Source organism: Lynx rufus, unplaced genomic scaffold (genome assembly GCF_022079265.1).
Source record: "Lynx rufus isolate CCGP_SWC_20201006 ecotype Redwood Valley unplaced genomic scaffold, mLynRuf1.p SCAF_19, whole genome shotgun sequence".
NCBI lineage: Eukaryota > Metazoa > Chordata > Mammalia > Carnivora > Felidae > Lynx > Lynx rufus.
In genome coordinates, this window is record NW_025814833.1 from 22545694 (window position 1) to 22555770 (window position 10077).

General features: G+C 36.5%; 1 pseudogene; it reads left to right on the forward strand.

The window, feature by feature from the left end:
• Positions 1 to 1920: 1920 nt before the first annotated feature.
• On the forward strand, positions 1921 to 2687 carry LOC124513797 (cell division cycle-associated protein 3-like; annotated as a pseudogene).
• The last annotated feature ends 7390 nt before the right edge of the window (positions 2688 to 10077 follow it).

Sequence of the window (10077 nt, forward strand, 5' to 3'; positions counted from 1 at the left end):
GAGGGGAAGGAAAGAAAAAAAAGAGGTTAGAGTGGGAGAGAGCCAAAGCATAAGAGACTCTTAAAAACTGAGAAGAAACTGAGGGTTGATGGGGGGTGGGAGGGAGGAGTGGGTGGGTGATGGGTATTGAGGAGGGCACCTTTTGGGGTGAGCACTGGGTGTTGTATGGAAAACAATTTGACAATAAATTTCATATATTGAAAAAAAAAGTTGTCTCAATATATATAAAGGGGTTGAAATTATATAAAACATCTTCTCCAATCACAATGGAATGAAATTAGAAGTCAGTAACAATAGAAAACTCCAGAAACTCACAAAATATGTAAACCTAGAACAACACAATCCTAAATAGCCAATGGAACAAAAATAAATCACAAGTGAAAACAACAAAACTAAAAGTTGGTTCTCTGAAAGGTCAACAAAATCAACAAACCTTACTTAACTAGACTGACTTTGAAAAACAAGACAATGCTCAAATTTTAAAATCAGGAATGAAAGAGGGATTATTAGTACAGATGTCACAGAAACAAAAAGAATTGTTTATAAAGGAATACCATGGGGGCATCTGGGTGACTCAGTCAGTTGAACATCTGAGTCTTGATTTAGGCTCAGGTCATGATCCCAGGTCATGGAATAGAGCCCTGAGACAGGCTCCGCATTGAGTGTGGAGCATGCTTAAGATTCTTTCTCTCTCTTCTTCTGCCCCTCTCCCCAGCTCGTGCTCTCTCTCTCTCCCAAATAAATAAATAAATAAATAAAATATAAAAGAATACTATGAACAATTGTATGTCAACAAATCAGATAACCCAGATGAAATGTACAAATTCCTAGAAAGAAGAAAAGCTACTTAAACTAACTCAGGAAGAAAGTTCCAAATAAAGCTTTAAAAGGTAAACGACAGAAATGGGCAGAGTACCTGAATAGACACTTTTCCAAAGAAGACATCCAGATGGCCAACAGACACATGAAACAATACTCAACATCACTCATCATCAGGGAAATACAAATCAAAACCACACTGAGATACCACCTCACACCGGTCAGAGTGGCTAAAATGAACAGCTCAGGAAACTACAGATGCTGTTGAGGATGTGGAGAAATGGGAACCCTCTTGCACTGCTGGTGGGAACGCAAACTGGTGCAGCCACTCTGGAAAACAGTGTGGAGATTCCTCAAAAAATTAAAAATAGAACTACAGTGTGGAGATTCCTCAAAAAATTAAAAATAGAACTACCCTATGACCCAGCAATAGCACCCCTAGGAATTTACCCAAGGGCTACAGGAGTGCAAATGCATAGGGGCACATGTACCCCAATGTTTATAGCAGCACTTTCAATGATAGCCAAATTATGGAAAGCCTAAATGCCCATCAACTGATGAACAGATAAACAAGATGTGGTTTATATATACAATAGAATACTACTTGTCAATGAGAAAGAATGAAATCATGCCATTTGCAGCAACGTGGATGTAATTGGAAGGTATTATACTGAGTGAAATAAGTCAGAGAAGGACAGATATCATATGTTTTCACTCATATGTGGACCCTGAGAAACTTAACAGAAGACCAAGGGGGAAGGGAAGGGGAAAAATAGTTACAAACAGAGAGGGAGGGAGGCAAACTACAAGAGACTCTTAAGTGCAGAGAACAAACTGAGGGTTGAAGGGGGTGGGGGAGAGGGGAAAATGGGTGATGGGCATTGAGGAAGGCACTTGTTGGGATTAACACTGGGTGTTGTATGTCAGCGATGAACCATGGGAATCTACCCCAAAACCCAAGAGCACACTTTACACACTGTATGTTAGCCAATTTGAAAATAAATTATATTTTTTAAAAAAGTAAACAAGTAGAATAAGTGATAATTTTTAAAGACTACTCACAAAGGATAGACCAGGACCACCTTATTCCTCTTGGCTGAGATGGCGACAGCCAAGAGTACCCCAGTCAGTTTGGCACCTCTACTGCACAACCAATTTCTGGCCCCAGTGGCAGATTCCCCCCCACCCTGCCCCTGCCATTCACCTAGTGCTGGCATCCTGTGCTCTCCCATCCAGGCCCAAGACTCAGATCCCCACTCTTCTACCCTTGGCTTTTCATGGACACCTATGAAGACCAGCAGTGGAGAGCTCTCAAGCCCACTGGTCAAACAGCTGAGTGAAGTATTTGAGAACAAAGCCCCCAAATCAAATCTTCCCCCAGAGTCTGTTCTGCCTCTAGAGTCAACTTCATCTTCTGAATTGGACTTACCTCTGGGCACCTAGTTTTCCCTTGAGGACCAGATGCCACCTTGGAACCAGATTGGGCTCCCCTACAAGCAAGTGTTCTCCAAGGAAGAACCATGACAGCCCTCAGAAACCCCCATGGTAGGCCAAGTGTCAACAAATTCTTGAGAGTTCCTGAGACTTGCTGATCTTCAGGATCTAAGCATGATAGATGGAAAGCAATGGCAAGATACTAGGGAGATCCACCCTCACCATCCTAGAGGATTAGAACTCCCCTGGAACTCTGACACTACAACAGGGTAAATGGCTTCCACCCCTACCCCCCAAATGAAAATACTAGGGCACTAAAGGAAGGGGCCATTCTGGGAACTAGATGACTTCTGGAAACTTGAGGCCAAGTGTGGGAGCAGGGCCAGGACCAGGACAAGAAAAATAAGCACTTTAAAAACTTGGTGAAGAACTAGGCTGTGTGTGACCCTAGCACTGGGTTCACCAGGGGCCTAGTGATATTGTGCCCTCTCAACCCCTCTTTCTCTGGGAGACTGGAAAGAGTCATTGTCTTTGAATCCCCCTAAACTACCAACTCATCAACTGAGCTCTTTCTTGGGCTTTCTTTGTGTCTCATGTGTTTCTTGTATATTGAAGAAAGTGATTTAAAAAAAATTTAATGAAAATTATCACCAATCCTTCAAAAACTATTCCCTAAAAAGAGAAGAGCAGTGATTACTTCCCAACTCATTCTATGTGGCCAGCATTACCCTGATACCAAACTCAGACAATGAAATCACAAAAATACTATAAGCCTATATCCCTTATGAATATGGATATACAAACTAATCAATAAAATACTAGCAAATAAATTCAGCTGCATATTAAAATGATTATACACCACAATCAGGTGTGATTTATCTCAGAAATGCAAGGATGGTTCAACATACAAAAATCAATGTACTAGATTATACACATTAATAGAATGAAAGAGGGAAAATACTATATGATCATCTCAAGTGATACATAAAAAGTATTTGACAAAATACAATACCCTTTTGTGATTTAAAAAAAACACTCAACAAACTAGAAGCAGAAGGGAACTTCCACAAAATGATAAAGGGCATCTATGAAAAATGAACAGCTAATATCATATTTAATGTTGAAAGATTTAGGCTTTCTCTCTACGATCAAGCAAAAGACATCTATGGGTCCCATTTCTATACAATATTATACTGGAGGTACAAGACAGTGAAGAGAGAGAGAGAGAAAGATATAGAGAATGAATAGAGAGAAAAAACAGTCATCGAGATTGAAAAGAAAAGTAAAACAATTTCTATTTGTAGATAACATGATCTTATGTACAGGAAACCCTAAAGATCCCACAAGGAAAAAAAACAAGAAATAATTAACTAGTTAAAGAAAATTTCAGGGAACAAGATTAATATACAAAAACACATTCCACTTCTAAAATACCTGAAAATGAAATTAAGGAAACAATCTTATTTACATTAGCACCAAAAAGAATAAAGTACTGAGGAAAATAAATTTAATAAAAAAGTATAAAAGTTATATCTGAAAACTACAAAACATTGTAGAAAGAAATTAACAAAGATCTAAATGAATGGCAAGAGGTTCCATGCTCAAATATTAGAAGACAATATTGTTAAGATAGCAATACTCATCAAAGGGATCCACAGCTTCAACAAAATCCCTATCAAAATCCCAGCTGTCTTTCTGTAGAAATTGGTAAGGAGAGGCTAAAATTCATTTGGAAATACAAGTGACCCAAAATATCCAACACAATTTGAAAAAGAACAATGTTGATGGACTCAACACTTCTTAATTTCAAAACTTACTACAAAGCTATAATAATCATAGTAAAAAATACTTTGTGGTACTAGAATAAGGATAGACATATAGATCAATGAAATAGAATTTAGATTTTAGAAACAAACCCTTACATTTAAAGTCAACTTACTTCTGACAAAGGTGCCAAGACAATTCAATGGGGAAATAGCCTTTTTAAGAAACAGTGTTGGTGCAACCAGATATCCCAGGACTGTGGACCTTTATTTTATACCATAGACAGAAATTAATTCAAAATGCAAGATAGACCTAAATGTAAGAGCCAAAACTATAAAACTCTAAAAGAGAATGAAGGAGTAAATCTTCTTGACCTTGAGTTAAAATTTTCTTAGATATGATGCCAAAGCCACAGTGACTAAAGAAAAAAAGCAAAACCTTCATACATGTTAAAAAACTATATGTAGTTCAAAGGATATCATCAAGCATATTGTAAAGATAACTCACAGAATTAGAGAAAATATTTGCAAATCATATATATGATAAAGAATTTATGAGGCACTTGGATGACTCAGTCAGTTAAGTGTCCAACTCATTTTGGGCTCAGGTCATGATCTCATGGTTTGTGAGTTCAAGCCCTGCCTCAGGCTCTGTGCTGACAGCCTAGAGCCTGCCTGGGGTTCTCTCTGTCTCTCTCTCTCTTTCTCTCTCCCTCCCTCTCCGTTCCTCCCCTCTCGCTCACTTGCTGTCTCTCTCTCTAAAAATAAATAAACATTAAAAAATTTATGTATAGGGGCGCCTGGCTGGCTCATTCGGTCAAGCATCTGACTTCGGCTCAGGTCATGATCTCGCTGTCCATGAGTTCAAGCCCCCCGTCGGGCTCTATGCTAACAGCTCAGAGCCTGGAGCCTGTTGCAGATTCTGTGTCTCCCTCTCTCTCTGACCCTCCCCCATTCATGCTCTGTCTCTGTCTCAAAAATAAACATTAAAAAATTTTTTAAATTAGGTATAAAATATGTAAAATTTTCTTACAACTCAGTAAAGAGAGAAAAAATTTTAAATAGGTAAATGATCTGAATAGACAGTTCTATAAAGATATGCAAATGACCAATAAACACATTAAAGGATGCTTATTATTAGCCATCAGAGAAATGCAAAACAAAAGCACAATAAGATACTTTATCATGCATCAAGATAGCTATTATCAAAAAGATGCATAATAACAAACATTATTGAATGTGTGGAAAAATTTGAACCCTCATACATCACAGGTGGGAATTTAAAATTATACAGCCACTTTGAAAAATGTTTCAGAGTTCCTCAAATAAAAACATAGAATTACACAATAACTTCACAATTCCACTCCTAAATATATATCCAAGAGATTTGCAAAACATATATCCACACAAAAGTTTGTAACAAATATTCAGAGCAGCATTATTCATAACAGCCAAAAAAGTGTAAACAACCCAAATGTTTGTCAGCTGAATGGATAATCAAATTGTAGCACATACATGCAATGAAATATTATTCAGCTATTAAAAGGAATGAAGTAATACTACATGCCACACTGTGGATGAATCTTGAGAACATAATGCTGAGGGAAAGAAGTCAGCCACAAAGGACCACTTATTATATGAGTCCATTAATTTGAAATGTTCGGAATAAGCAAATATATAGCTACAGAAAATATATTAGTGGTTACCAAAGACTGAGGAGATGGGTAGGATGGAATGGGAAATGACTGCTAACTTGTATGGTGTTTCTTTTTTGGTTGATAATAATGTTATTAAACTGTTTTAAGGTATGGTTGCACAGCCCTGAGAATTGAACCTAAATTTTAAATGTGCAAAGTTTATGATATATTAATTATATCTCAATATAACTGTTAAAAATGTATATTGGATAAGCAACCTACAATTCACTTAATGAACATCAATAAAGACAAGGAAAAAATAAGACTATATAGTTTTAACTAGCACAGCTGGTATTCAAAACCATATATGTCTATCTAGTTCTAATATTTATATTAATGACCAATGTGATATAATGCTAAAGAGACGTGGAGCCATAGGAATGACCTGATTGTTTGGCACAGATGGTGTTATGATTTAAAGGTATCTACAGAAACATTTTCATGCAGGTACTAGAAGATGAAAGTTCTGTTATTAAAGTGCCATGCATTTAGGTTAAGTATAACTTTCTCCAAATAGGGTCTTTTGAACAGAAGGATTTTTGTTGAAAAAAGTTGCTTATGATAATTTAATAAATTCTAACTTATTAATGTAAAAATCTCTAAACTGTAGTAAAAGCTAGTTTTACACCCAGTTCTGCCTTTAATTTACTGTACTTTATTGGCTGAGTCACATTACCTCTATGCACCTTAATTTCTTGACTTCTAAATGAACATTGAATGTGATGACCTCAAAAGTTACAAGTCCTATTATAAATAATGCTACAATGAAGATAGAGGTGCCCATATCTTATTGAGTTAGGATTTTAATATTTTCAGATAAATACCCAGAACTGGAATAACTAGAATAGCTGGATTATATGTTCATTGCAGCATCATTTACAATAGCCAAATTATGGAAGCAACTCAAGTGCCCATCAATGGATGAATGGATAAGTAGGATGTAGTATATGAATACACACATGCACATGTGCACACACACACATACTGAAATACTACTTGGACATAAAGAAGAATTAAATCTTGTCAGTTGCAACAACATGGATGGACCTTGAGAGTATTATGCTAATGGAAATAAGTCAGAGAGAAACAAATAGCTTATAATTTTACTCATCTGTAGACTCTAAAAGCAAACATACAAAACAATATGAAAACAAACTTACAGATACAGACAACATATTGATGGTTACCAGAGGGGAAGAGGGTTGGGGCAACTGAAATGTGTGAAGGGATCAATTGTAATGAATGATAAGGAAACTTTTGATGCACTTTGTAGTACATGCAGATGTGAAATTATAACGTACACCTGAAACTTATATATTTTTATATACCAATTTAACCTCAATTTAGAAAACAATCACAGGGGGCGCCTGGGCAGATCAGTCAGTTAAGCATCCAACTTCGGCTCAGGTCATGATCCTACAGCTCATGAGTTCAAGTCCGGCGTCGGGCTCTGTGCTGACAACTCAAAGCCTGGAGCCTGCTTCTGATTCTGTGTGTGTGTGTCTCTCTCTTCCCTTCTCCCACTCACACTCTGTCTCCCTCTCAAAAATTAAAAATAAATAAATAAATAAAATCACAAGTCCCTCCCTCTCTATTAATTCATTGTTTTTACTGACCAAAAGTTATATGCCAGGCATTGTGTTACATTCCGAGGTTCATGTGATACAACAAAGACCCCACCCTCATAAAGATTACATTCTAGTAATGGAAGATAGATAATTTACTGTGAAGAAGATAAATTAATTGAACAGAGTGTAACTAGGGTCTACTCTACATTTGGGGAGGCCTGTCTAAAGAGGTATCATTTGAGATCTAAATGGTAAGGAGGAAGCAGCCATGTGAAACATTTGGAGGAACAGCTAAGGCTGTTTCTGACAGAGGAAATAACAACTATAAAAACTCTGAGATGGGAAGAAGCTTATGGCAAGCCAAGCAGAAAAAAAGATGGCCAATATGACTGGAGTGTGGTGTGCAAAGGGTAGAGAGAAAGTGGAGTAGATTGGAGAGCTGGTTAGGAGCCATATTACATAGTCTTGTAAATTGCAGGGACATGTTTAGATACAATGTAGGTTATAATGAATGGGAAACCATTAAGAGGTTATATGAAGGGATATGACAAGATCAGTTTTATATTTTTAAAAACATTACTCGGGCTTCAGTGTGAAAAACATGGCTTGCAGGAAGAAAATAGAAGAGGGACACCAAATGTGGAGACCATTGCCTGCAACACTAACTTAAGAAAATTATGTGCTAACCTGATAGACAAAACTGGTTAATATAACTCTTATATTATATACAGGGTATAACTCTTCAGGACAGAATATGTAATTGGTAAAGAGAAAGTTGATATGACACAAAATAAAATTGCATTCCATATGAAAAGAAAAAAAGTTGGTATATATATATATGTATGTATATATATATATATATATATATATATATATATACACACACACACATACATACATACATACATACACACACACACCTTATATGGGACTCTATATTAATTCATTGGGCTGCCTTTTAGAATGTGTGTATCGAGGTAAACTCTAGCCAGAAATACAAAGACAAACATTATGATGATGTACAGTTTTCTGTTTTTAAAATAGTGTTAAATCTTAGACTTGGGAACAAAAGAAGCATCAGTGATACAATTTATCATTTAGTAATATGTTAACATGCCTGGCTAAAGACTAGAGCCTTCATGGTATTGACTGCTTCAGTAAACAAGCAATTAAGTTGGGGAGAAAATATCAGCCCAGCTGGCATCTATAGAAATACTGGTCCTCAATCGTCATTAGCCAGAATTTCACCTGCTGTCAACAAAACCTTCTAGGGGTAAATCTCAATTGCCTGGAAGATTCACTTTTACAGAATAACTCATAGCCCAAAAATGCTTTACATTCTTACCAGGATAGTAAGAAAAAAAGAAAACTGAAATACCAGTGGCAACAAAAAAAAAATCTAACAATATTAGGCATGATTTAAAACGCAAGATTTTAGGGGCGCCTAGGTGGCTCAGTCCATTAAGCATCTGACTCTTGAATTCAGCTAAAGTTATGATCACACTGTGAGACAGAGCTCCATGTTGGGCTCTGCACTGACAGTGCAGAGCATGCTTGGGATTCTCTCTGTCTCTCTGTCTCTGTCTCTTTCTCTCTCAAAATAAATAAAAATTTGAAAAACATTTTAAAAAATAAAATGCACGATTTTAGCTAAAAATCAACATAAGAATATAATACTGAGACAGGTTACCTATTTTGTGCTGTGTAATACAGCTCAGTGGAAAACAATTCCATAAAGGCTGCTGAGCAAAAAGCTTGGCTTTTATTAGGACTCAAAAGGCCTGGGGAACTTCATTTGGGAATTCAAAGAATGAGGCCGCATGTTTGCATATATACAAAGGGCAACAAAACAGCATGCTGCCTTTGAGAACAGTGTTACTAACTGTATGTTTAAGCTGAAGTGTTGCTAATAATTCTATTTGTGAGAGTCAAGAGCACTGTCAATAAGTATGACTAACAAAAAAAATCAAGTGAAGAAAATGGTCTGTTATTTCAATTTCCTAATTTTGTGGGAATTATAACATGCTAAGGTTATTTTTGTGAAGCTGCCCATAGAGAAGTTCTTGAACATTTCATACATGTCTTGTAAATTATTGGTGATACCCTAAGTTTCCACAAAATAGGAATTTGTACCCATGTTGTTGTGCTATTTTATTAACCTAGTGATTGCCTCTACCTGAAGGCCCATCTCAAATGTAGTCCCCTCTTTCTGAAAGTAACTGTCCTGATTCACTTGACCCTCCTCCTCCACAAACAAACTAATCGGGCTTTATGCTTATCTCAAATACCAAGCCTTTCAAAGAAGTAGTATGGCTTAGAGGGTAAGAACACCAACTATGGAAACAGGCAGAACTGGATCCAAATTCTAGCTCTACCACTTATTGTATGTGGGATCTTTGGAAAGATGTTCTCTGAGGCTCAGATCCCTTAGCATGAAACATGAATATTTCCAACACCTACTTCATGCTGTTCCCTAAATGCTTTATGCTGTTTGATACCACTAAGCAACACCCTGTATCAATCCTTCCAACTTTCTACATTTTTATATACTTATACAGTTCGCTTCTTTCATCTTTTTCTTTTTTAGCTTTAATTTTTTTTTGAGTATAGTTGACACAATGTTACAACAGTTTCAGTTGTATAACACAGTGATTCAGCATCTGTATACGTTATACTATGCTCACCACAAGTGTAACTACCATTTGTCACCATATAATGCTATTACAATATCATTGACTATATTCCCTATGCTGTAGCTTTTATTTCTCTTATTCATTGTGTAGCTGGAAGCCTGTA